The sequence below is a fragment of the Larus michahellis genome, chromosome Z, assembly GCF_964199755.1.
Source record: "Larus michahellis chromosome Z, bLarMic1.1, whole genome shotgun sequence".
NCBI lineage: Eukaryota > Metazoa > Chordata > Aves > Charadriiformes > Laridae > Larus > Larus michahellis.
This window is the reverse complement of record NC_133930.1, coordinates 6,755,634-6,782,143: the sequence shown is the minus strand read 5'-3', so window position 1 is coordinate 6,782,143 and position 26,510 is coordinate 6,755,634.

Sequence of the window (26,510 nt, the reverse complement as noted above, 5' to 3'; positions counted from 1 at the left end):
GAGCCGTCTGTCTCCTCCAGCATCCCTTCTTTAGGAGCAGCCAGGACCAGACACTTCAGAAACTCCGTAACAGGCTGTTTGCAAGAACATGCCCATAGATGATGCAGGTCTGCAAATCTGTCAACTAGAAAAGTCATACGCCCGCTTTGAAAAAAACCGCAAAATGTTTGTGCCTGTGAAACTCAATTTTTATTGTTTTTTGCGGACAACAAGCTCCACAGGGTGCCGAGTGGTGCTGCAGAGTATTCATTCAACTTTTGAAGGACTGCTGCCGGAAAACATTTTGCAGAAGTCATACAGCTCCATTTACTTTGCAAGGGAATCCAAACAAGACGCAACTTCCCTGCTGAAATTAAAGCAGAGCTCCCAGCAGATGCCGTCCGTGCAAGGTCAGTCCCAACCGCCTCGCCATCTAACAGACCTACTATAGTCCTGCATACGGTACTCTGCATCATGAGAAATCCTACCTGCCTACTTTGGCAACTTCTCTCCTACTTGTTGACATTTCTGAGGTCACTCGGGTTCCTCCTGAACTGCAGTCTTGATTTTTTGTGTATTTATTTTTTTTTTTAAATAATCTTTCTATGTTCTCTCACCCTAAGGTCATCTATTTTGTCTCTGGGGGCAGCTTGTTCACCTTCTGATCTTCCTGCTCTCCATCCCTCTTCCCACCCACTGCAAAAGTCAGCAGGAGCTGACCTTTCTCCTCGCCAGCTGTCAGACCTGGCTGAGGCTCCCAAATGATGGAATTATTGCCTTGTGGAGCTCCACCCCACCACCACCCCCCATCTCTCTTGAAAACGTGGACCAAGTGTCACAAATTCATACACTGGGAGTCTGTGCTGCAGTCAGTTATTGGAAAACACGCAGAGCAAGGATTGATTAAAACACAGCGGGCCAATGGTATTATGCACCTTATTTCTCTCACAGACGCAGTCCTACACGTGTTCTAGGAAAGGCCTGAGAACATGGCGATAATCTTTTATTTATAGCAATTAAATTGTTAACTTGATGGAGATTTATATTCTTGTTATTGTATACCACTGCTTATTTCCAAAATCTCTCTTTTGGGAGGAAGGTATTTTTATTACTCTCTTCCTTTATACGAGGATCAGCACAGACGAGGTCTGACAGGCAACACTAAGATGTAAATAGGAATGGAAATAAGAAAAAAGAAACAACATTCATTATCCCTTCTTTTTAAACAAGAAACTGAGGCACAGAGAAATCAGCTGTGGGTACCCACCACCTGGAAGTGCTCTCCAGCTAATTTGAAGAATACCACAAACTTACCCTGGAAAATCTGTTGGGGAAAAAAAAAAAAAAAAAAAAGACTTTAACCCTGATTTCCAGAGTCCTAGAATGATACTTCAAGAAAAAAGAACCCATTACTTTGTATACAAAACAAAATTAAGAGATAACACAAGGCAGAACATTTGGATTACTGATTGAAATTCTTTGATAAATATGATATCACCCAGATGACAAAATGTGATACCATCTAGATATATTGGAGATATATGTCGGAGAAAATCATTACATTACGTAGGTATATCTTTTAACTGATGGATAATTTGGATTCATCTTTTGTACAAGGGCTCGCTCTATTCAGATGACTCCCTGTGAGACTAAAATTGCCCTGTCAGGCAGTTTCAATGTGCAGAAGGCATGTGCTCTACATATCTAGAGATCTCCAGCTCCAAGGACTCTAACACTGTCATGTCCATTCAGAAACACGGCAGAGGAAGGCAGTGGATGCTTATGCTCATCACTGCATTAGAAGATGCTCCTTCTGAGAACATGATCTGGGCCATGTTCTTAACCAGCGAGTGTTGTGAGGCTGAGCTGGAAACTCTTCAGCACATTGATGTTGTGTTACGGTAAGCTACGTGTATTGTGATGTCATGCTATTTGAGAAGGTAAGACTTTAAAAGAAAAATCACAACCATGCATATGAAACTGAAAAGAAAAGCCCAAGAGCATAGTACTGTATCCATTTCTGTGGATTTGCACTGTTCCAGGTGTTATACCCTACTTGTAGATCTGAATTTGTCCACAGAAGAGAGGGGATACAGGGTGGACTGCATGAAGCCAACGGTCAGCCTCACTCAGTATGCCATCTGGCAGGAACCAAGGAGGCATCAGAAAAAGGTTCAAGAAATTTCTATCACAAGGGAACTTTATTCCTTTCCCACAGCATGTTGAGGTCTTCTCAATCCTGGAAATATAAGGATTTATCTCCTCTCTCTTGCTCATGTTGAAAGAAAACTGTTCTTTATCATTAAGTGTATTCTGCAGACTATCTGGAGAGTAAGGAGCTTTCATCACGTAGACACAAAAATAGAGAGAGTTTTATGGGGTGTGTTTCATTCCCGTTGGGTGCCCACCAGCCATGACTACTGCCCTTTGGGCCACACAATCAACCTCCTCACTCATGAAGATAAATGTCGTATCAGCCCTGCAGTAAGCCATCATCTATTCTTGAGAAACAAAGAGAGTATATAGCATGACCTTCCTTGAAATATTGGATCTATTTACACGGGTTTGCGTGGACCACATTACTTATGAGTCACCAAGGGGAAACTGAGCTCCTTGTAGATAAAGCGATCAGTGCAAACCATTGTAAATAAATCTGAAATTTCTATGAAGGTCGCACTGTGTCTGATTTATACTTCAGCACCCTATGAAATAATGTTGACCAGGTAAGTGGTTTTCAATTATTTTTTTTTTTTATTCACATAAGGAAAAAAAAACCTTTTTTGTAGTATAAGCGACTGCTCTATTTTGAAGTGCATCTGGTTAGAGAGATGACACTTGCCCAGGAAGTAAGTTATTATTATCTGGCATAAGTTTAAATGTTCCTGAACCTGATTCTGCCACCCTGACTAACCAGGATGACTTGCACGGACGTACATGGCAGAAACAAACCCAGCAGCAGCAATAGATGATCCTTAGAAAGTCTGAAACTCCGTTTTACTGATTAATCTATACCTTTGTTTTCATTAACAGCCCCAGTATAGCTCAAGCCCAAGCGAAACCTTTGTATCACTGAAGTAGGAGTTATCATGAGCACAGGCTTTTGGTCTTGGAAGATAAATAATGCTCTAGAGACCAAATTACAGAGGTTGAAGTCGGGAATCTTGTTTCTGTCCTTAATCTGCTTTGTGACCAATTTCACTTCCCTTACCAGCTTTCATCCAACCTGTCTGTTAAAGCAAGTGAGCCCCTGATACCGGAGGAGACTACTTGACGCAATTATGAGTAATAACCATTAGGACTCCATTTTAGGTTCAGAGGAATTTTCTGGTAGAATGTGTGCGTAGTTGCTTCAGATGAAAAATCAGACCAGAAATCCATGAGCAGATTCTCTAAGAATATCAACAGGTTTTCTACTTGCTGTCCAAAATGTCATTGGAAGGTAAAAATTGTATCTAGTAAATGAACTCGATCACCTCATATGTCCTTCTGAGCCCCAAAACTGATCTTTTTGTGTTCTGAACAGGGCAAAATAAAAACAAACTATTTTGGAGTCTGGAAAAGAAACAACAACTATTTGGAGAAAATAAAAACAAACTATTTTCCTGCTGAGTGCAGGAGAAACAATCTTTTGAGAATTATAGCTAGAAAGCTTGAACTTAACAAAACTGTTACTCTTTCTCACAGAAGTAAGTTTTACTTAACACAGTAGCAAGTCAAGATTCAGGAAGACTGAGAGGATCTTCAGAGACACTAAGCAGCCTGGGTGGTGGCAAAGAGAATGATGCTCTCTGGCAGAAGAGTTTGAGTTACTGCGTGACTCTTCGTAATCCCACCTGTCAAATCACCTGTAAACAAGGCCACCCCTGGTTGAGTGGCAATTAACTAAGGCAGCCAATCACTGGGGGTCAGCAAATCGTCCAAAGTCATGTTGTGTTATTCCTGAATCTTTGAAAACCAGGTCGAGCTGCTGCAGCAGCAAGAGCAGTACAGGTCAGCAGTTATCACTCTAAGGAGCTGGTCCCTCCCAGCAGAACTAATTGTCAAAGTCTTCTGTCACATCTGCCGTAAATGCCCTCCACCGTGACCACAGTCAGCAGATGCTCAGCTATTCCTGCGCTCCCCGCCCCTGCACATCTGTGCTGGGCTGGTGCCGGTTCCCGCCTGGGCTGCCTGCCGCGGCGAAGCTCTGATCAGTTCCCACCACAGCACTCAGGAAAAGGATGTGGCTACCTGCATGGTCGTCCCTACGACACATCAGTATGCATAAATAAGTAGGTAGAAAAATGCAGAACTGTTTTGACGTTTAAGGCAATCCTGTAGCCTTGCTTGAAATATTAAATTCGGTTCTGCTCGCATTATCTTTATAAAGCAAAGTGATGGGATAGGTTAGTTAGTGATGACTTTCCATCGCCCTGCTGTTCCATTGCTGCTGACATTTACCTGGTCCAGGGAATTCGCAGTGGGTGTAAATAATTTGATTAGACGTGTTTCGTACCTCCTTTTCACTGTGTGAGGCAATACCGAATCCGCTGGGCTTAAAAGTATTCTCCTAAGGAAGGCTGAAGCTTGTTAATCTTGGGCTTGGTGGCCAGCAATCCTCCTGTTATAAAGCACCTCACTCATAAAAAAGCTTAACAGCTTCATGAAAACTAAGTATTTTTTTTTTGTCAAAAGGGAATTGTGGGAATTTCTGTCCTTCCCAGTTCAGTTTCTGACTTTCCTTCTAACAAAAAGCAGCCCAGAGTGTCTTTGCACAGACACTGCCGGAAAACACACCTGCTTTAAAATTTCCTGGAAAATATGCCCAGCACTCAGACTTCAGCCCAGTTTTTAAACTTTGTAATAAAATGGGCCCAGTTAGAAGCTGGGCTCGGTTAGAAGCGAAACTCCCACGGAGTTTAGCTAGAACAGTCTTTTTTTTTTTTTTTTTTAAACCAGATTGAGGTTTTAAAACCAGATTGGTTAATTTGAACCAGACTGGGACCAGCTTTTTGTCAGACTCAGCAGTTCTGCCACACCTCAGGACCTTTTATCAAATCTATGCCTCAGCAAATTTAAATGCTAGTTTAACTGCAGTTGTTAGTTAAATGACAGTTAATTACATTCTTGTAGCTCAGATTAATCGCTGTAGCGTATGAGTACCTTACACATTGGACAGGATGTATCTGAAATGTCTCTGGAAAAGCTGAGTCAGAGCAGCAGGTTTTCCCTTCAATGTAAAACCATCTTTCTGTCCCATGAAGGGCAAATCTGAGCACCCATCAGCTCTCCGGAGCCATCCTCAGCCACGGGAGGTGGCTCAGCTGGGCTGGTCATTGCCTTCCCAAGGGAAGGATCAAGAACGGCCTCATGACACGCAAGAGTGGAGCCCAAAAAGCTGCTAAAGTAGCATTATCATATGAAACAGTTGGGTTTTTTTACTACTGTTATTAACACTATTATCATTGTGCCAGTTCTTCCCACAAGTACCAGACAAGAAGAAAACCCAAACTGCCCTAGTCCCTGTGTAAACTCCAATCCACATTCTAGAAAACTGCAACCTAAGAAAGTTTACAGTGGAATTACATCAAGTGGTTGCTATTTAATTTAAAAGAGTAATTGCACTGGAAAACCATCTACGCAAAATATTAACTCGTATTTTTATTTATTTCATTTGGCAGTGTGTTTTGCTGCCTTCTCTTCACCCGGATTGATCAGTAGTCTGGCGACCCTCAAAGACCATTTGAGAAGTGGTTCAGTTTTGGCAAGAGCTAAATCCTAGCAGAAGACTCTCTGAAACTCACTGTAAATCTCTCCGTTCTGTTGCTCTACAGACCCCGCTTCACCATCTGCCTTGCGAATTGCATTTTTGTTGCGGTATTTCACAAGTTTTAAAATATGGTTATTACGATCCATAAACCGGCTTTCACAGAGATTATTAATTAAGTCCAAAATATTGTACCGACGTGCTTTGTGAAATATTGCTCAAACGTCACAGCACTGCTGCCATTATAACCCATCTGCATAATATTAGATTGGAGCGCTTAACAGCTGCAAGTTTTTTGTTTGCTGAAGTGGGGGAGGTTTGTTTTGTTTTCCCTTGTAGCAGTCCAAGAAGTAAAACCTGGAGCCTTAAAGTCAGGTGGATGAGATAAATTGAAACGGATCTTATTGCTCCCAAACACTCTCCTGGAAATAATGGCATCTTGACATTTTATCAGTCACTCATGCGGTCATTCTCAGCGGTATCAGCCAGAGCTTGAAGGATAGAGCCGTAAAGAAAGGATTGTCAGCCATAAACATTCCTCAAAACCATGAAAGCCACAAATGAAAGCTTAAGTAATGGAGGACGGAATACCCTTGATATTTCAACAATTACCTGCAACAACAGGCTTTGTTCAGAGCCCTGGCCATTTTTTCAAAAGCCTTTAGTTGTCATGGCCAGAATAGGATGGGGGCGGGGGGGAAAGAAAAAGAAAAAAAAAAAAAAGAAAGAGAGAAAAAGAGAAGGATCAAAAGCTCTGATGTGAAAAGATAAACTTAAGTGGCTGCGTATGTGAGGAAGTTTATGGAAATTTTTCATTTTTTTAAAAATCAAGATTTATTGCCAGATCTTAGAATTATTAGGCTTGTAGTGAGATACTTTTTTTTTTTTTCCTTTTTTCTTCAAGAGATCATTAGAAAGACATTCATGCTGCTGAGCTGTTACCTCTGTGGCCATTTCTGATGTCAAATTATGGAGGAAAAAAATGACACTTGCAAGCACATGGCAATTGAAGGAGCTTCAGTAGTGGACGGAAGTGAGCAAGTGGGAAAGCAAAAGTGAATTCAACTTCATTACACTTTGGAAAAACATCATATTTTTGTGGAGGACAAAAAAAAATAAGAAAAGTTAGTTTTAAATAGTCTTTGTGCCATTATTTTAGCAATTTAGAGCTCATAGAAACTAAGTAAAATGTAGTGCTTGGTATCCAAGTCAACCCAAACTCTGGAGGCAGCAAACATGAAAGGTTAAATGCTCTAGAAATTGCATTTGTAGAGTTTCTCAACTTAGGAGATTAATAGTTACTCAAAGCAATGGATAAATATTAGCAAAGGACCATTAGCAGAGAAAAACACATCAGTGAATCAGAGCTCCCCAGATTATCAGATCAATTTTAAACAGGTTTATCTTGGACTTTTCTAGCACCTTAATGAGGAACAAATTGGTTTTTCACCCCTTTTTTGTTTCCTGAGCCTTTGTTGACTTTTTGATGTTACCTACATATAACCATTAATATAAATGGGTCGGTGGCATAAGACTGTTAATTCCCTTTCCCCTGCAGGTTCCTGAATGCAGTCATTTTATAAAAGTTCCCTTTTATTACTCTGTTTATGGTCATCTAAAGTTTAAGAACAAATGAGTTACTGTTGTTAAGTGATTCTACTAAGGCAGAGGAGACCAAGTAACGAGTGGAAACAAGGCTAGATACAGGAGACCAGCTTTTCTTTCTTTTTATATATATATGTAGACAGCAATTTGAACAGCTAAATCGGAGCTTGTACACTGGCATGAGCCTCTGGCCAGAGAGAAAAGAATCACATCTTGTGTTTGCAAGCAAATATGGAACCCAAGCAATTGAATAGGAAAGCTCCATTTTACGTTTTAAAACTCCATGAGGGGAAAAAAAAAAAAAAAGAAAAGAAAAAAAAAGAGAGAGAGTGATATTTGAAACATTTGAAATACAGTCTTTGTTAAAGCAACAAAACTCACTCATTGTACTTTATTAATGGTAGAGAAGAGACCAAAGCAAGGTCATTCTTTCTTAACTAAACTCATTTGCTCACACGTGGAAATCTGAGTCTATTTGAAAAGCCCCAGGACATGCCCCTGGCCTCTCACTGCCATCGCAGAAAACTGCAGGTCCCCATAAATCCTGGGACATTTCTGACACTGTCATGCAGATCTCTTAAACACCCAAGATTGTCTCAGATGATTCAAAGCACCCAGGGGAAAGAAAACGGAATGAACTTGGAAAGCTAAACCTTCCAAGACATGCAGACACCTGCCTCTGGGCCAGGCATCTCATTGACTATTGACTTCTGTGAGCTTCAAATGACATTTAGCAACTAAATGCTTCTGTGGAGCTGACTGTAGGATCCTTTTCCCTGGGGTTCATAACATTGCTCTGAAAGCTGGGGGCTGAGTTTTCCTCCTGATCAGCTGAGTAAATCTTGACAATCCATTACTCACCTTTGTTTTCATTTGGCACTGTATGAATTTGCTTTATTTAAATTGCTTCCTGCAAGGCTGAATTTCTCTATGACACTGTTAACAGAGCCTCAGTCTTCTTTGGACACTAAAAAATGCTGAGGTAACAAAATAGTTTTCGTGGCCTTTGGATGCTGAGATGTGGGTGGTCATTTTGGAAGGATGCTAGAAGCTGTTTGTGCCTTGAGGTGACTGTGAGATGGAAAGTGGTTACTCTGTGGACTTGTAAAGTCTCACGGAGGAACAAGCCCCCACCTCCATCAGCGCTTTAATGACTCTTAGATGAGGTACATCATGTAACTCCCTTCCACCACAGACCTCACAGACTAGGGACATCTACTCATTCTCCTCCCTCGATCCACCAGCCACATCAACCTGGTATTTTTCTGCAAAAGTCTTATGTTAGATGAAGCAGAACTTTTTACCAAAAAATTCCTAACAGGCTTTGACATGAGTAGTTGGTTTTATACATGATTTGGATGTACAAGGTCTAACAGGATAATGTAGGAAGCTCTTTTTATACCATCTGCAGCTGACAAGCCGATGCAGCTGCCCTTATACTTTTTTCTTATAATCGGAATTGTCTGAGTTCTGCAAATAATGGTGCGGGCAAGTTTAGAAAACTTCTTTTGGATTCATATATTCATCCCATTTTCATGACAAAACAAGTGCTTTTTGTGTGAATACTTCATGCTTTTACAGAGGGAAGAACAGAGTTACCATGAGGTTAAATGTTGCAGTGCAGGTCTGAACAAGCTGAAATTCAGAATAACATTTCTACTTCCTCCAATGAAATATGCATTTTATCTTCTATGGAGACTTGCTTCTTGCTAGTCTCTGTCAGCAGGAGCCATCAACATAATAGTGTTTTGCTGACCTGTGAAAGAACTTCTGGTAACCACTACTCAAGAGCTCCATTAAGACAGAATCATTTAAGCTGATTCCATAACAATGTGAAACTTTTGTAAAATGAGGTTAGGAGGTTGATGCATTTTATATAACAAAATGCAACCATTTTGGGCCTGAACTTGTGAGCTGCTGAATAGTCTCAACTTCCATTAACATTATGGACATGCTCAGCATTTTATGAGACCAATATCAATGCAATCTAAAATCTTAAGATAATGTTTTAGTTACAGTAATAACAATGAAAGTGCACGGGAATTTGAAGACATTTCAAAAATAGAAGAAACAAAACCCATGGCATGTTTACTCATTACTTCCCTTCCCTTTCTTCCCCTTCCCTTCCCTTCCCTTCCCTTCCCTTCCCTTCCCTTCCCTTCCCTTCCCTTCCCTTCCCTTCCCTTCCCTTCCCTTCCCTTCCCTTCCCTTCCCTTCCCTTCCCTTCCCTTCCCTTCCCTTCCCTTCCCTTCCCTTCCCTTCCCTTCCCTTCCCTTCCCTTCCCTTCCCTTCCCTTCCCTTCCCTTCCCTTCCCTTCCCTTCCCTTCCCTTCCCCCTCTTTAGTCTGGAATACCTCTTAGAAAACCTAGTAAAGTGAATCTGATTCATGACTTAATACAGTTTTTGACACTGTTCCTCAACAACCACCAAGTATTTTATATGCTAATCATTACTTGGGCAGCTTTAATATTTATTAAGTACAACATAAGAGAGCCAGCCCATTAAATGTGAATGTAAGGGCCGGTATCCAATGTAGATGAATCAGATCAGTAATCTAGTCTGGAAAGAATACAGTCCAGTTCCCTGTTTTCTCAGGAAAGCTTATAATTTAGTCACACATATAAAATGTACTGGACCCTGTTTAAAGCCTTGTTGAGTCTAGTTGACTCCATCAGGAGACAAGTTCCAGAGCCATATTCCTCGAATAGATACAATCCTTATCACCTTCTCCGGGTTAAATATGTTCATGTGTAGTTTATCCCTACCAAAAAGATCTTGGTGATACCAGTAAGGCCTGTGACAACCTGAACTTATAGAGTTTTAGACTTCTAGAATACATTCAAGATCCTCTGTTTCTACTGATTGCAGCAGGCCTGGACAGACTCCACCAGCCAGGTCAGAGCTAGGATGTCTTCAAAACTAAATTCCATCAGTGTAAGTAGAAACATCACTGCTAAGAAGCAGGTTAAATATTAGTTTGTGGGAAGTTATAGACAATTTCCCAAACAAATTCACTTTCCTCTTGAAACTCCTAGGACCTGAACACACAAATCACTCCTTTTTCTCAGGCTATTTATCATTTTTAGAGGCTATAAATTATACACACCAAGCACCAATTTTATACACCAACAACCATAACAATGCAGTTGCAAAACAGAACACTCTGAAGGGTACGTTCCCCTTTCAAAAAGGAAGAGAAAGAATAATAATGCAATGCCTAGGTCTGCAGTAACATTTTCCAAAGATCTCAAACTGGTTATAAAGGGGCCATTAACCTCATTAAACACCTGTGAGGCAGGAATCTAGCCATTATCTTCATTGCTTTCCACGAAGGGGAGGAGGGGGGGGAATTATCTTAAGTTTGCATACCTTAAGGGGAAGCTTTGCAAATGTTTTCTGCTCTTGCTATGACTGGTTCAACTCCAACAGTTTTAAGCAAATTCTGGAGCAATGTATTGATTGTTCAGAGCCAAGATAGATTACATGATATATAACATGCTGACAGCAATACTGGATAGATCAGGCTCCTAACACCGATCGACTGATTGTTGTTAGTATCGCCATTAAGTTAAATCATAGGGTGGAAAGGTCCCACAGAAATCAAAATTGTGTATCACCTGCTTCTCTCGAGCCAGGGACTCACTGATGGAGTTTGGGGTCTTCCACTGCCTAGAAAAGGGTACACTTGGCTCTTGGGAGAGCTTCCCACAAATTGGAAGTGGGAAGTCACCCTCAACCCCCTGTCGAGGGGGACATCCTGAGTGAAGAGGGGCAGCTCGCAAACCCAGGGCTGGCAGGATGAAACCGCGGAGACATGACCTGCGTCTCAGTTTTCCTTTTAGCTAGTTCTTGGCGATTCCCGTTTAGCTGACTTCTGGATCACAGACTAGAGCTAACTCTCTCCCTCTAGTCACTGAGCAGCTGCCATGACCTGGGGTACCTGTCAGGCCAGATTTAGGCTTTGATGCTTGGTGTCTAGCTGGAAATGCCTGCAACCGAGGTTAGCAGCCTGAGTTTTCATTATATTCAGCAGTGATTCATTCAGCAGCATATGGAGCACTATTCAACCCACCCTGAAGCGGCATTTCCTTAGCTGTCGCTCACCACCAACAGTATCAACCGGTTCAAAGAACAGCCCTTAAGACTCCATTGACTGTGCTGTACTGACTGCGACAGACATACAGACCCCCAGCACATATGGAAACACTGACATCTAGGGTCCTGCATCTAGAGCTGAATCCCACCCTGGATTGCGCTCCCCCTTGTCAGGAATCTATTTTTTCAGACGCTGCGATGCCAAAGTTAGCTGCCTGAGTCTTGTCCTGTGTGCTGATAGCCTGTGTGACTTTTTGTTTCCTACTTTTGCTTTATTAACAGCATTTTTTACGAAGTTTCCCGGACAAATGGACCTAGGGAGGCTCAGCCATTTACTCGAGGTCACCAGCACAGAAACAGAATCTGAATCTCCTGCATCCCCCAAATGATAAGCAAAGCTCCTTCTCCTGTGGAAGACATGTTTTCCATCAGGGTTAGCTTGTTTTCCAGAAAAAGTGTCCTCTGAAATCTCTCTCTGGCTGTCTCCAGCAGCTGGTCTTCTCTGTTTCAAAAACACACAGCTCAACTCTGACAGTGCCACTGGCTCAGGGAGGTCATGCCGTGCAGCGTCATGCTTATCTTTCAACTTTGATGCTTTCTCTCTTTTTAATGCTACATGTAGATGGTTACAAAACCTTAGAAGATTACCGATATGCCATATTCCCCCAGAAATACATAAACTAAGATACTTGGACTTTAAGTAATATCCAGGTTCAGGCAGTACTTAGGAGGAAACTCCCAATTTTTGTTTTGCTTCATAACCATTATGAAGGTCAGTCCTTGTTCACCCTCATTACAAAGGAAATTTCCTGATAAATGACAAAATTGTCTGTTTCTCTAATTGTTTAATCAGTTTGGAGCTTGAGAGATACATCCTATGTGGTGAGGACATTAAGGGAGTTTGAATGGTGTTGAGGGAGGTGAGAGTTCCCCAAAATCCAGCGTCGCCGTTGTGGTAAGGGCTGTACATGCCATGACTCAGAGCATCCCTGCAGCAGGCAAGCGAGACAGAAGGCGAGAAAAGAAATGTCCACAGAGGCACTTGGCCAAAGTTATAGGAAGGTCAAGGGGAGAATGAAACACAGATCACAAATCTCTCAGCTTGTACTAAGTGTTCTTGCCACAAGGTGAAATATGAAATGGACTTCTTCATCTAGTCTTTCTATTTCAGTACCTATCCTAGCTGTGATTCTCCTACCCTTTGTCCGGACTAATTATAGTTTTAAATAAAAGCATGTAGTATAGTTTTAAGTAAAAAACCCAGACTAATATAGTTTTAAAGTTCCTGAGGTTTCTTCTGAACTTTCATAAGTCAGAATGAGACGCAGAACAAAACCAACCAGAAGGAAATTCCATTTGCTTTACCCTTACTGCAGAGACGTTCACAGGAAGCATATGTGTCACCTGCTGATTGCACACAGGGAAGGCTACATCATAGTTTTGCACTGTGCTCTTAAACAAAAATGAACCTGAAGCCTACACACTCTGCTTTTCTCCCACCCACCCCCCAAATGCACGTAAAACCCTAAAGTGTGTAGTCTTTGCTCTTTGTACATATGCTTACCTGGGATATGAATTCAAGTCGGAGCCGTGCTTTGCTTGATCTGGAACTCACTTTGCCAAGAGGATGCAAACAAGAACATATAAGTGCTGACAGTTCTCCAATGCCATTTCCACAAATACTCCTCCAGGGACAGATAAATAATGAAACAACTCGATGGGAAATAACACTTAAGCATCTCAGCCCACGGAACCACAGGATATGCACAGACACACATGGGTGAATGCAGAAACGCTGAGAACATTTAGTTACACAGATAGGACTTTGGGAATCCTCATGCTTGCCTAGGCTAACTGAAGCGTAAACCTGGACTAAATGGAGCAACAGTGATGAAAACTGTCATAACAGATTGAGAACCAGACTCAGAGCGCCTGCCATCTACCTACATGATAGGAAAAATCTTCATCATCTCTGTATCAAGGCGTATTTCTTGATATTTCTCTTTCGAATGCCTACTCGGCCCGTTTTAGCGGCGCTGAAATGCAAAACATTCCATCTTACGTTTTCCACAGCAGACTCCCGTTCTGCTAATTCAGTTATGCAAGACTTGACCCCAAATGATTCCTCTCTCTTGACTTTTTTGTTACTACTTTGCTGATATTTGTAGGCAGTCTTCGTGTCCGAGGCTGTCAGTGAACTAAGTTTGATCAGGCAAATTTTTACTCCCAAGACTGTGCTGCTGAATTAGACTGGTAGTGTGTGCTCTCGGCTAAGTGCATTAAGTAAAACAGCATAACAGCATGCAGCATTTTAGACTTGTAGCCTACAATTTCCCCTCCTGCCCAGAACTTATCAGGGAGATCTATTAACATCCTGCAAGCACAGGATTTTTCCATTCAGTTACCATTTCCTTTCCTATTCATTACTAACATGCTATTAACCATTTCAATCACTGCTGAGCATTGAGATGAAGTTTTTGGAGAATTATCTAAAATGATTTGAAGGCTGTGTTCCTGATTGTTAAGTATTCCCTTAAAGATTTTCATAACTACTATAAGAATATCTTTTTTTTTTTCCTTATTTAGTAGGTAGCTTGGACCCGTCTAATTATAGGGGCACCATATACCACCGCGGTCCCAGACATGATCTCTGTGACTTCTCAGACACATCAGAGTCTCCAAGATGGATGATGAAATGCTTGCTACTGACAGGATTGACTTCAGTTTTCTCTAAGCAGAAGACAACTGGAGGACCTACAGTCTTGTGCCGCTGTCATGATGCTGCGTGTCATCCTCCTCTCCCCATTCAAAGGCTGTCTGTTGACTCCACTCTTCTCAGCCAGGGAGATGCCTCTGATTTGAGACAACGTCATCAGTGGCCTGATTTTTTATAACTGGCTTTACATAGGAGACATCTCTTTCAGTTATCCAGTACCGCTTTTTTGCTGCCGGAATGGCTGTGGAACAAAACGTAGGTTTCTTTCTGATACGATACCTGTTGTTCCTTGGGAGGTTTTCTGATTTTTATGCAAGACTGCAGTGTCCCACTCGGATCCACCTTTAACAACAAGGGGCAGGGGAGGGTCTTAAACCTCTTAAAACCAGCTTAAAAGGGAAATGCTTTTCATACAGCAGCTCTTCAGTTTTCATATGGCTCTTGCTCATTGTGCTTTGATCCTATTGACGCTGAATGCTCTCTTGCTATACCTCAGTGTGATATAATGGAAGGAACGCCATGTGGTAGTCTGCAGAAAAGTCGATTAAACTAGCAGACATAAAACTGCAAACAGCTTTTACGCGTCACTAATGGACTGGGACCGCTTGGCTTTTATGATAGCTCAGAAAACCTTACACACCTGAGGTGCTGTAAAAATGAGTAACAGTTAAAAACAGGAAGAAATGTAAAGGACGAGGTGCAAAGCTAGATGGCTTTTGGCATTAGCTGTTCAACAATGTCAGACCATGGTCTGTTTACAGGTACAAACAAAATGAGCTCTCCTCCTCATGGGAGAACTGCCTTTATCCCAAATGTACCCTGGAAACTTGGTGATCAAAAATTTTACTGTTAACAGAGTCCCTCTCCATCTGTTAAAAAGAAGGAATGGCTTTGGTCAACAGGGACATTTTAACTGTAGGTTCAATGTTTGCCTAACTGAGGACGTGATTTGGCACTTTCCTCCGAGTTAGCAGAAATACTGGTCATTAAATATTTCCCCACATTTTGTTTATCTCCGGCTAGTGCTGTCTGTCTTTTGCTTTCAGAGGAATTAGACCCTCAAGGCTTTTGGCCTCATCACCGTGTTGCCACATGTAACTTCTGCATAGTGCTGTTTCCCCTTTCAGGGCCCAGGATTCAAAAGTTCTGCAAAATCCTTTTCTCCTGTCCTCAACTGGCAGACATGTGGACTAATTCTCCAAGATGAGCTTAACAAAGCGGCATCAGAGAAATGACAAATTTCCGTAAATAATGCCGCATACTGAAAATGATATGCCTGAAAAATCACTCGATCATTAAACAATAGAAGATGCCTTCTGAAAAGCAAATAAACCATGAAAGGAGAAGGCAAATCTTCAATCTAAGATTAATATGGTCTGAACAGTTCAGGAAGATGTTGGCCAAGTGCGAAGATACTCTGTATGTCATATACCTTTGAAAGATCCTGTCCCCAAAGCAAAACTGAAGTTAGTCTGACACCTGATTGATACCAACAGGGAAGACGGAGAAATCTCCAACGCTGGCTCAACTAGGCAGGAGACAGCAGGGTTTTTTACGGCAAAATCTTTTGACCATCATAAATTTTCATGCTCTGTACCTGGATACCATGGTGAATGGCGATAGATTAGATCCATTTTTCATTTTTTTCTGAGTCACTGCATTAAAAGAACGTGACACTTAGAAATCCGGTAACGAAAAAATAAAAACTCTGTGATGTCTTATTAATATTCCTACACATATTTGAAGGAAAAAAAGTTAAATTGCAGATAGTATAGCTCAATTAAGTGGAAAACACACATCCTAAAGAAAACCCAACCCTAACTGCATAGCTTTGACCTAAAATGAATCAGGTTTGATCTTAACTGTCTGGGCACCAAAATATATATTCTATTATTTTTTATCTTGCTGTGGTAATTAATGTAAGAAATGTTTCATGCCAAGTTAGCTTTGCCTGTAGTGTCCTCAGATTAAAGGAAAATGGAAATAGCATCTCTGTCAGAGTGGTTGCACAGTGTTCTCATCCCCTGAAGGAAACCCAAGCTCTGCTGACTTAGAAGACTTCAGCTTTTGATCATGAGTTATTGGATATCGACCCGTCATTCAGTCAGGGTTGCAGACTGACTGTCCTGAACTGAAAGGGTTGGAATCAGATCACATCCAGGGGGAACAGCTCTCCCAGCAAAACTTCCTTCCCATCTAAATCAAGCCTACAAATAGCAACTCACGTTTGTCATACATTCATCAAATGTGACATGCTTCATGGAGCCAGGCCACAAAAACACAGGAACCTGTCATAATAACCTCACGCAAGACAGTAGACAATCCTGATGCTGTGTGACATGTCGGGTAGCAGATATTGCGCTTCCGGAACAGGTGAATGTAAAACTCGATCTCGTAGAAAGAGAAATTGTCACTCATAAATTGAAAAAAAAAAAAAAAAAAAAGACATCTATTTGATCCAATTAAAATGTACATTGATTACTGTCAGGCTGTGGAAATGCTGACACTTAGGGATTGATCCTGCTTGGGGATGTTGCATAAAGCAGCAAGCCCCAAAACTGGAAGCTATCTGTCTTTCCAAACCCACAAGGAGGGGCTGCTAAATCCAGGCAAAAAAGTTCTCCGAAGTTACGCATCTCAGCCTATCGCTTAAAAGCACTACTGGTGTGGGCAATGATAATCACTATTTTTGTTATTTTTCAGTACAGCATGCCACAAGTTAGACATTTTGGTATCAGCATAACTCACTGATCCTCCTGCAGTAAAGATCGGTCTGGAAAAATCTGGGCTGTATACAGACATACTCAGTAAAAACACAGCAGAGAGGATATGATAAGCAAGAACAGTCAGTGCCTACCCAAGCCCAGCTTGCTTCAACAGTACGGGAAGACCGCATCAACAGGTAACGCAGGGGGAAGGTTTTGAGATGTGGCTGAAAGCAACAGTGAAAGAAAACTAAAATAAGACAGAACATTTAAAAAAAAAAAAAAAAAAGATGTTTTTAATAAAACTGCCTCCTTTTCAAAACTAGGGAATGGCTTTGGAGAAAACTATTTTCCCCTTTAATCATTTGTCTCTCCTCAAAATTTTCTCTTTTTTAAGTTGACATTTTCTCCCTTTGCCATTTTTATATATCCCTTTCTTTCTATATCTACCTCATTTTTCCATAGGAGAAAGCAGAAACAAAATTAGGAAAATGAAATTAAAGCCGAACACTTTTAATAAAACTTCCACGAAAAAAATTTCAAATAAACAAAAAATATTCTGATTTGGAAAATCAGAAATTTTAATTACTTTTTTTTTTTTTTTTCTGTAGCAGATTTACTGGAAAACTCCCATATCCATTAACAAGTTTATTTATTTTCTTTTCCTAAAAGAAAAAATGGATGGTCTTGTCTGGTAGATGGCTGTTTTTTAAACCTTGTTTTCCCATATGCCCATGTGCCAATTTGATTATGTGTTGGGAGGAAAAGACAAATAAGGATCTAAGTGTAGATAAGTCCATAGTACATGTACTGCTGAGGTGAAAAGACGAGGGCTCCCAGTGCCCGGTTGAACCTGGTAGTGTCACACATGTGGATGTTTCAGTGGCAAAGAGTATAAAATGATACCTACATTTAGGTACCTGCACGGCCCCATGGGTATTACTCAGACTGTATCCCCTTAGGTGTATTTAAGTTGATTTTCCTTGTATCAGTTCATTCACCTTCAAAAAAAAAGAATACTAATCTCTTGTACATCACTTGGAAAATTCTATTCAATCCATTGACAAAATTATAGACACAAAATATTAAAACAGATTGACATATCTATCTAATGTATTGATACATTTTAGACCAGTAGATGAAGCGATGCGATATACCAGAAAAATATTCCAATTGACTGGCCAGAAGGAAAGTAAAACTCAGCCTTCCCCTAGAAGAAATCATGACTGCTCAACTATGTCTTATGTCCTTTAGCACAATAGAGAACTGCTAGAGTAGGTAACAGTTGATAACTGATTTTCAGGTAAAACAATAGATGTCAGTAGTTTGCTGATAGAAATTTTTGCCCTTTTGATGGTCAAGTTCTAAATTACCGTGACAGACATTTCATGGACAGCCTGTGACAGTACTGTACGGCTAGAGAGGGGCAACAGTGCCCATCCAGTTTATGTATGCCTAGCAGCCTGTGAGCCAGAACCTACAAACTTCCCAAAACTGCAAGTCACCTTGGAAAAAACTCCACACAGAATTTCACACACGCACATCCTTCTTCTTAACACAGGACATAAGAGATCATTTACACCATGACAAAAATTGAGCAACCCACCCCCTCCCGCCCCCCATCCCCACCCCGATTATTGACAATTTGCAGCTGGAATGAGGTGCCTTATGATTAATGCCTTGTGAGGAGGATGCTGTAAACAAAACATTATTTTGTATTGCAAATAAATGGGACTGCTAAGTACTGTGTAAATCCCCCCAGGTACCAATGGTCCGTAGCTCTGACAAAAATGCATTTGCAGAGCACTTAGTGTCAAGAAATCCCATCTCTTGGTGCCAAAGGGTTAAGAGTCTCTCCAAATCAGAGGATAAACTCATTAAAATGGGCCATTACTGGAGGAAGAAGCAGCCCCAAGACTCCTTCGCCATTTCTTTGCCCGGTTAGCAGGACGAACCAAAAAGCATAATATAGGTTTGAGTGTACATAAAACAATAGTGAGCTCCATACGGAGCGAGGATTCCAAAGTAAATAGAATACTGAAAGTCAGCAGAGGCAAAAGTTAACTTAATATAAAATACTTGACCCTCAGGTAAGGCATTAAGATGCTGTTTTGGCAGCCAGAACTGATAGCAGACTTGCTGAAAGGGTATTGGCTTCAGAAAGAAGACAAATACAATCCTAATCCCTTTTTCCTGCCACACACTGGAGATGAGTGAAACCCAAGGGGGAAATTCTTATTACAGCAAATAGGTGCAAGTCCAGAGGAAAAATTAAGTCAACTTGACAATTTACAAATTTCCTTTCAAGCATGAAAGGTGGATGAAAACAGAAGGTTATTTTTAAATCCAAACCACAGTATTTTGTATCTGTTAATATCACTGACAAAGAATAAGGGACAGAGGAAAAGAGTTCATAATGAACCCAAGCTTCATCTCACTGGAATGAAGCCAGGACAAAATAACTTTTGTCAGACAAACAATATTAGAAAATCTAATTCAAGGAAGAGACATTTTTCCTTCTTCCCATCGGGGGCAGCGAGACCTGGAGGTTTACCCACAGCTTTCCGGGTGAAGATGCAAACCAAGGTAAAATATGCTTATCCCTGACTTTTCTGGGGTAAGGAATATACAGCACAATGTTCCTCAGAAAAAAAATAAAAATATATTCTTTTGCTGTTTTCTTCACGTTCTTCCTCATTTATTCCCCTGCAGACAAAAGAGGATTAGGAATAATCAAAGTTTGCCATCAGCATACCCATACTATTCCACAAATGAAAGACCTTGAGCTTTGTGGAAAACACCCATACTGCTAGGTGGGCACCTGCTTAACTCTTATGGACCCTTAACATGTGTTTGAAAATGCTCAGGCGTACCAGGATCTAGCAGTATTACGTCTTGCTTTTGTAGGTGAAAAAATTGAAATCCATGCTGTGTTACAGTGAAGTGATCATGCAGATCAAATGATATCCTACCCACTACATAGAGCCAGATACTCTCTGATCCTGAATCTTGGCCTCAAGTGCTCCTATCTCCCCTCTGACATCCAGCGAGCTTCACTTCCACTGTTCATTTTGGGGGTGGAGAATACGCCCCTTTCCAAATGCATCGTGGTTTGGGTTTACATCAACATAGGCATGATAGTGTCAGCGACTGGGGCCAAAATATCTGGTTTGGGGATAAAATACAAACTGCTGAAATCACATCCTTTCTTGATGTTCCAGCAAGTGGTGGTTTGACTTTTTTCCTCTCACTGTAGAGCCAGGTGCCTCTTCTTGTTGAGGGGGGAAATCAAAGTAGAGCACTCTGCTCAAGGAGACTTTCTACCACGAGAAAAGATCTGATGCTGAGGAGCAGGTAGGTGCTGGAAGAAAAGCAACTGCACCTCAGAGACTCGAAGAAGGAGTTTTGCCCTTCCTTTGTAGACCACAGAGGAGCCGAAGTGATGTGGAAGATAAGATGAGAGAACTGGTTTGGGAATCTGCTTTGTTGCTTCTTGCAAAGGTCACCCAGGTGAAGAAACATGTCCATTCCTAGGGGCAATCTGCAGATTAAGGCAGAAGCTGCGGAGACTTTTGCGGAGATAATTGCCTGGAGGAGAGAACATCAATTAAAATTCTGAAATGGAAAACATCACGGAGGCTCATAAACAGACAACATTCAAATCTCTCTGTCAGCAGATACGCTGGATCATCATTTCCTACCTCAGATAGCAAAAGGATGACCATCCAATAAATAGAACAAAAATATCATGCCCAACCACAACAAAAGGCTACTGGAAATTTCCACACCAAGAGAGGTGAGTCCACCTGGTGGTATATTTTTATGATTTTCCTCAATACGACTTAGAGTTGACTTATAGCTGAATATGGCATATATCTACCTTAGCTAGTATGATGGGGTCTAGTGTTATATAGATAAAGTTAATTACATAATTGCTACCATGAATTGCACTGTAATATTGTTAATACACGGGAAATGTTTGCAGGATTGGGGCCTAAACTGCTACCTCATGCAAAACTTTCCCCAAATCCCAAACTATTCTTTTTGAAAAACTGCTCTTCTTTGACAGCACCTAATTAGAGAATTGCCTGGCGGAGAGGTCTATATGATTATCTATATAAGTATATAAATATTCATATAAATAAACATATAAATACCTACAGATGAATATATAAATATCTTTACATAGAGAGATTTGAATAAACATTAAAATATGTCTTGGTTCCAGCAATGTCAACAAAATTATAACTAGGACGCAGAACAAAATTCCAGTGGGTTTGGTTTTAAAGATTTGTCGGCACAAATTCGTCCTCTCTAATTTTATATGTTTAGCTAATAGCTGAAAGTTAGGACTTGGTCACCCTTGAATTTCTCTGTAGCTCAGAGAGAGAAAGAGAGGAAGATACTCTTTGAGAAGATGACTGATCTTTTTTGGGTTGAATCACCCTCTCTAGATGCCTATTTTATCTCCTGCCTAAGCAGCCAATGTAGGATTACTTCTTATTTAGCATGCTGGCTAAAGAGGTAGAAGTTGAATTTGGTCCCTAGTTCCAAATTCCTTGATCAGACACATAGAACGGTGTCTCTCCTTATCTGGTGCAGATCAGTAGAAAGGTATGTGAAGGCAGTGAATTTTGTCTAATTTGCACAGCGGCTGACCTCATCTTGAGACAGGCATCTGAGGCTGCTGACATCAATTCTAGAGTGGTCACCCTACCATGACTAGCCTCAGACATTAACGTTATAACTCTCTGACACCTGAAGTTACATAGAATCATAGAATAGTTTGGGTTGGAAGGGACTGTTAAAGGTCCACCCCCCCCGCCATGAGCAGGGACATCTTCAACTAGACCAGGTTGCTCAGAGCCCCGTCCAACCTCACCTGAAACGTTTCCAGGGATGGGGCATCTACCACCTCTCTGGGCAACCTGGGGCAGTGTCTCACCACCCCTAGCATAAAAAATGTCTTCCTTACATCCAGTCTAAATCTCCCTTCTTTTAGTTTAAAACCATTACTGCTTGTCCTTTCGCTACAGGCCCTATTAAAAAATCTGTCCTCATCTTTCTTATAAGTCCCCTTTAAGTACTGAAAGGCTGCAATAAGGTCTCCCCGGAGTCTTCTCTTCTTCAGGTTGAACATCCCCAGCTCTCTCAGACTGTCCTCACAGCAGACATCTTCCATCCCTCTGATCATTTCTGTGGCCCTCCTGTGGACCCGCTCCAAGTAGTCCATGTCTTTCCTGAACTGAGGGCTCCGGAGCTGGATGCAGTACTCCAGGTGGAGAGAGATTATATGAGATGCTCCTCTCCCTCCTCTTTTCATTATATGCAAGTTTCCACTCATCTGAGTGAATCTCAGATTTCCTTGCAAAATCATCTCTTAAAATTCAAGCACAGCTAGGATGAAACATAGCAGGTTTTTATCAATTGCTAACAACAATTTACAGTTCAGGACAGAAAATGATTTAAGTCTGAACTAGACACCTAGGCTCCATCATAGATAATAGAAAGAGGTAAACATCTTCAGAGGGCAATTAATCCCAGGCTCAGTCTGGTCTTGCTTTTGGTAAAGTGAAAGTCATTTTGGGGTGGATATGAAATGTAGGACTGTCTTGCAACAGTGATAAATATGAGGAGAGAGGTGTCATGAGACAAGAAGAGTGGAGATAACAGTACAGCTGCTAAACTTCTGAGCTAGGAGTGTACAGGCTGGAATTCATCTCATTCAACTTCATCCACTTAAAAGATCATCATCAGGTCCAAGTTCATCATCTAGACTCCTTTCTAGTTGATGGAGAGAGATGCAGAGACCTGAGGGTCTCTCTACCTGGCACCCACTATTGGCAGGCTCAAACACCCATGGCATGTGCCAGCGTGTGCCACCAACTTCAGTAACAACCTTGACACCTAATTATTGGATGCCTTACTTTTAGTCAGCTTAAGAGAGGTGAGATGAATTCCATACTAGATATTTCCTACGGAGTCACGTTTGCTTAATTTAACTGTCGAGTTGGGAATTTGCCACAGTCCTTCAAAAAATCTTCTACTATATAAGCTCAGGGAATGTAAGGCCTGGACAGGGAGTATTAGCTCACCTAGTCTAACCACTGGGATTATCATCAGCTATTTACTGACATACAATTATAACTCTACTAAACCCAGGCACTTGGTTTCGCTTAAATATAATCTTTACTTGGCTACATTTACTTTTCAGTCTTGAACTGAAGACTTCAAAAGCAAGAGAATTCCCCTCATCTCTGTATTTTTTTCTGAGTGTTAATTCCCTTCTCCAGTATAAATGTGCACCTTTTTGCCCATTTGAATTTGTCTGGCTTCCAGCCACTAACTCTTGTTAAGACTTTATCTTCAAGATTCAAGATCCTTTCACAACCCAGCATATTTCCCTTAGGAGGCAACTTGCACATGGTCACAAAGGAAATACATAACAGAGCAAGGAACCAAACCTTAGACTCCGAAATCTCAGGATAATGGCCAGATCATCAGCTCATCCGTGCTGCTGACAGCACTTTGGAGAATGGGGATGGATAATAGTTATTAATGCAGCATGTAGAAAGGTTTTTACAGGTGAGACTGTGAGACAGGGCAGTGTTACCTCTGCCCCTTCCAGTCACATGCTGACCACTGAGTTGCAGCTGGGAGACAACAGAAGAGACCTGGTTTTAAAGGACAGAAATTGCTCAGGAATTCAGCTCCGTGTGGCGCTGGCCTCTCATGAGGCAGACTATTTCCCATATCTGCTTCAACCTGTAGCTAATGTAATAGCAAATGCCTGCCTTGATTGTCCCCTGACTTTCGTGGACCAGACGATGCTATCTGCAACGTTGCAAGAACCGGGTGCCCGTGAACCTGGCATCCCTCCTCCTCCTCCAGCTTCTGTTGCTGGCACCCTGAGGTTATTATGGCAAAGAACCATGAAAGGGCACGCAACTTTTATGGAAAAGTGGCAGATTTCATGTATGAGAAAGCACCTTCCCCCTCCCTGAAACTTCACCTTGCCGTTGTGAACTGAAGCTCTGCTCCCTGTCTGCTGCAGCCCCACATAAAAAGAAAATTGTTTCTCATAAATTACTTCGGAAATGCACATTGCATGTTAATTGTAAAATAAACAGTTTAAATTCATTTCATTGAGCACAACATCAGAAAGAAAATGAGCCAACTGCAGTAGATTATTTTTGTTGGATAGGTTTCAATCATCTTTACTGATGCCCTTCATTCTTCTCCTGATTACCATCACTAAAAACCCCCATAGCAAATTTCATCTGAGCATCTAAAAATAGAGATATTTATAACTTGGCTGTTTTTGTCTCACATCTCTCCTCCCCCTTTCCTCCTTGCATTTCTGATCAGACTTATTTCAGACCCTGGTGAAACATGTAAAGCAGACATGCAAGGACTATGTACGGGGGAGAGTCTGGGGGCTTCACCATCACCTTTTCTATCTATCTGTCCCGTAGCTGGCCAAAGGAGCAGCCTCACCCCATTCCCAGTTGCTCTACCAGGGGCTGTCATCCCATGAGACTTGCGCTTCCATCTGTTTATGTGAACGTTGCTATTATCACTCAGATTCAGCCAAGATAGCAAAGACTTCATAATTAAGCTAAGGTTAAGCTAACCTAGTTTATTTTCACTACAGAGACAGAGGAGCAGAGGACACAAATAGTCCACCCGGCAGGACAGCAAGAGCAGGACTGAATAGATGGCATTGGACAAGGAACAGCAACTTCTTCAGGTAGTTGCACTCTAGCCACGGAGGTGTGTGACCAAGGCCTTAGTGCAAGTCCTCATTTGGAATAAAAGTGGCATAGCTCTATTGACTTCACACTGACGAGGAGCTGGCTGACAAGGTGGATGCAAAAATAGCAAGTTTCGCAAGTCTCAGAGATGGGTGAATGTCACCCTTCTAAGTTTCTCTTCGATTTTTTGGTTGACGTCCCAAAAATTAAGCAATTCATACTGAGGCCAGGAGTCTACATCTTGAGCCTACGTGATCACTTTGTAGGTTGTAAGTCATACCTTGAGGCACAAGGTAACTTGAAACTTAGCCCAGGCTCGTTTAAAATTCAGCTCAGGTTCCTAAAACTACAAACCTCAGTGAACCCTGTGAACTTGGCTCAATTTTAGGGTTTGAACAGTCCAGGTCCAAACGCATTTAAAATACTGTTTTTTTTTTTTATTTTTTTCCAAAAGGAGCCTGGGCAACAATTGAAAGCCTTGGGAAAAGTTCCTCTGCATAGGAAAATAGCTAATGCATCAAGTTATGGTTTCTTAATGGCATTCAATTAACACATCACTGTTGTTAGTTGATTAAAAATTAACTGTGAATACGCATTTAACATTTAGTACTTACAAATGTTCCTTGATTTATTAAAATTGTCAGGAGTTAAGGAGTCTTGGGATAAGCAAGGAATATTTTCTTTGCCTATTTTGGTAACTCTGTAATGAAGCAAGCAGCTTTTAATAGAGAGTTCAGACTTGCTGAAAACTTTTCCATAAAGCACATTATAAATCATCCTTCACATCTGAAACGCTCACTTTGCTCATTTCGTGTTGCTCGTGAAAGCGCATATTGGCTAGCAGCGGTTGCGCCAGAAGAAGCCACCTTTTTCAGGAGTGCAAAGGAAGGGAGTGTTGTTCGGAAGAGTCCTTCAGCAGTGCAGCTGTTTCCACTCGTATCTGCGTTTGCTAATGGGGAATCTTCTCCACACTGACTTTTTGGATTGCGATACGACAAGAAATGCCACCACGGGCCTTGCGCTGCACGGCATCCCGGTGCCACTACCGTGTCCACGGGACAAGAGGTGACACCCCCGGCACGTGGTGGCGAGCAAGCAGGAGGAAAGCTCAGAGGGAGCACGGCCACATGCTGCACGGTGAGGTGCATCCTCCGCAGGGAGGGTCTTCAAGAGGCTGGCAATCCTACCCAACCTCTGACGTTATTTACAGGACCACCTCTGGCAGACCTGCTGATGCTGACAGCCAGTATCCCCAGCATCTGAGACCAGCGTACTTCCTCCTCTTACATGTGATCTTCCTAAATTTGGACATGTCAGTGCCGATGCGGTACCCAGGGCTGACTCTGACTGCACGTGCAGTTACTGCAATCACATGTTCAAACAGACATTTAAGCCTCTGAAGAAATATTTGTACTCTCAGATGTGGCTAATGTGTTTATTGAAGCAGGTCCAGGCAATGACAGGCATGAGGACACTGCGGAAATAGAAACAGCCCAACCAAGAAGTAGCAATAGCAGTGCAAGTTGCTCAACATTTCAGCTAAAGAAGTCAGGGGGAAGAGGGCTTTCCTCCTACCTGAGCACTGACATTTCAGATCTGCCTGCTTTAGTCCACGATTGCGCCTCTCTGATTACGTCTGTGACATATGGATGCAGATCATGAAAACAAGACCCCTACAAAGTGAGCATTTGGTCACCCTGCTCGTGAGATGCTGACAAAAATCTTTTAAACACAGAAGTTGGTTTCCAGCACTATAATTTTCTGCCTTTTCCCTCCCACATTGTTCTACCCTCTGTATAACACAAATGAGAAAAAAAAAAAAAAAAAAAAAAGAGAGAGAAGGGAAAAAAAAAAAAAGCTTGGGAGCACTTTATATCACGTACCCCTCTGACTTGCTCCCAGGGAATGCA